Source organism: Anguilla rostrata, chromosome 6 (assembly GCF_018555375.3).
Source record: "Anguilla rostrata isolate EN2019 chromosome 6, ASM1855537v3, whole genome shotgun sequence".
Taxonomy (NCBI): Eukaryota; Metazoa; Chordata; class Actinopteri; order Anguilliformes; family Anguillidae; genus Anguilla; species Anguilla rostrata.
In genome coordinates, this window is record NC_057938.1 from 8,302,875 (window position 1) to 8,305,841 (window position 2,967).

Sequence of the window (2,967 nt, forward strand, 5' to 3'; positions counted from 1 at the left end):
TATTTGGCATGAGTCCCGCATCTTTATTAACCTCTAATACGAAAGCAGAAGTCTCCCCCCCCCCCCCCCCTTCTCCGCCCCACCCCCGTTACCTGACTGCACGGCATCTGTACGAATCTTGGGTCCTTGTACTGCATGACGAGGTGGATCGAATGCTCCTGAACCAAAATATATCTGACCGTTGTAGTCACACACCTGTAACCAGTCACTATAGACTTAATAAAGGCAGTATCCTCTCCAGTTGGGACAGGCTTGAGTAGTAAGTGAAGTGAAGGATATTTTCATTCCCCCCCCCTTCCCCTTCTGTTTTGAGGCAACGTTAAATTGACTGCCTTTAATGTGAAGCGAATGATAGCTGCCACTAGGAGGCGCCTGTGCATCATTTCTGCAGCAGGGCTGGGGCTCTGTGGAAGTTCACCTAGAATCCGATTGGATGCCATGAAAGCCTCATCCTTTATGCTTTAATAATTCAGTCAGAGAAATCATTAAATTGTCTTAAGTGTTTGTTTTGATGGATAACCGCATACAGAAGGTGACAACGACAACAACAAAAAAATTAGGAATTTATTTTTTTACTGCCATTTTAATGTCTGTATTTTGACCAATTATGTTTTGTACCTTTCTTACAGATTTTATGTAGTGTTGGTGTTCGTATGAGATGCCACGATTAAAAAAATGGGTTTATTAAAGCAGACATGCTTTTTGTTGTGTAAGTGACTGGTCTAGTGCTTAAAAATTCCTCAATAAAATGGAAAATGTGCCTCTCCATGCGGAAGCGGTACGTCCCGTTTCTAAATGCTTGAGTTTTAATGTGCGCAGTACTCTCCCCAGGAGGCTTACAGGACTGCTGTGCTCTTGATGCAAGAAGGTCCCCCATTTCTCACCTGTGAATAAATGTTGTTCGCAGCGAAGACTGTCTGTGGGGGAAGGTTGTGAGGTAAGTGTTTCTCCGACGTTTCTAATCCTTTCTCTCGTGACTGCGTTGGGTGTACGTTTTGTGTACGGCTTTCTCTGTAAAGCAGGTATCCATATGAATCTTCAAAGGACGTACACTGGATAATTGGGGATGCCTTAGCCTTTAATTGAAGCACTTATGGGTAATCCGCTTTTTCAAAAGGGTGCGAATGTACCATTATAAATTCCCTCTGGACCACAGAAAAGCACTAGGCTGATTGTCCTGCACCTTTTATAAGGTTTAATTTAATAATGATGTAAACACAAATTCCGCATGGTAAAACAGCATAGCTCACAAAGATAAGTACAGCTACAGAGCTATTTAGAGTCTGAGTGATTAAGAACATTTCATAAAGGACAAGTATCAATGTAATCTGTACAGAAGGGGGAGGGGGGGATTGAGAACAGATGTGGCAACCTGTGATCTCAAATAGATAAGAAAGCACCACAGGATTGTAATTAAAATTGTTATTAAAATGATCGTTTCAACATGGATATCGATCATCATGAAGGTAAGGACCATGCTTATTTATTATATTACCCTTAATGTTAGACAGGGAACGGAGACCGAGGGAAGGAATTAAGCCCGTTTGTGCTCCAGCCAAATTGCAGTGCTTTAGTCAGTCTGTTCCCTTATTTGGCTGGGTGAATATGTTTATCAGTGACGTGCCTGGGTGCAGTCGTGTTTTTGACTCAGCCTGGTGACGCCGTAGCGACAAGTGACAGGAAATCTGTCGCCTGCCTCCTGTTACCGGGGTGGCAGAACATGCGTCTTCAGGAAAGCGGCGTGGTGTGATGTCTCTCACGCAGGGCAGAGAGGACTGGGAAACACACGTTGCTGTTCGGTGAACAAAGAGGACAGGCCGATAAGTAGCCGTCGTAGGCAAAGGAATATGGCCAAACAAGGTGCGCGTATGAAGAAAATGGCTGTCCAGCCCTGTGCCCTGGCAAACGGTGTATCTGTATCACGATTGCTGACCGCAGGAGGTACACCTCAGTCTCACGAGGACTGCAATTAAGCAGGTTTACCTGCTCTCATTAGAACATCCTCAGAGCATTGATTTGAATTGAGACGGCCGTTGGACTTAGATGTGGATGGGCACAGTTTTCACACACTGCTGTCCTGCAGCATAGAGAGAAATAGACTCCAGTTTGCTCTTCATAGAGATCATGTGTATATGATGTTGCCCTCTCTGATGTGGGCTGTCCTTGAAGGGGACGCCTTATTGGTCGGCGGCCATTCTGGCTCTTGGCGATTTAGTGATTAAAATGAAGGAATCATGAAGATGAGACCCAGGCAGGAGGATGTATGATTGCTTTACTAGACAAATCCCTTTTTTCCCCCCACTGATGCCTCATAGGCACCATAGCCTAACTTAATCATTATATCATAATTAGCCTGTGAACATTGCGGGCGCCTCCACACATCTGATGATTAAAGCAGACCCAGAGGCCCTGCCGCCGCCTCCGCTAATCACTGGCATTAGCACAGCAAGCGCCGTTACACGCACCGCCCAGGCACGTCCAGCAGGGGGAGCACTACTCGCCGACGTGCTCCTCGGCCTGCGTCACAGAGGGACCACCTGTTCCCCCGAGCGCTTTCCGTAATCGCTTCCCAATAACTGCTGTAGAAACAGGTCCTCACCTGGTAATGGCACTGAGATGGATACTAATAGGAGATGCGGGAGTCCCTGGGGCTCTGCAGGAAAGAAAAAAGCAAGAAATAAGTGTTTTATTTTTGGCCCGTGGATTGTGCAGGGGAGGCAGGATTGTGTGGAGGCAGCCGTCTCAGCCGGGCTGAGGTGCAAAAGCCTGAAATCGCGGCAATTTAGACGCGACTACTATCATTACCCGCTTTTCAGTGACACAGGAAGTTGCTTGTCCAGTTCACTAAATACATTTTTCCAGAGATATTCTGTTTAATGCATGTTATTCTCCTGTCTTAAAAAAAACTCCACCAGTCTATACCGAGACGTTTATGTGCTGCAGTCTACAAAAAAATAACAAAAAATG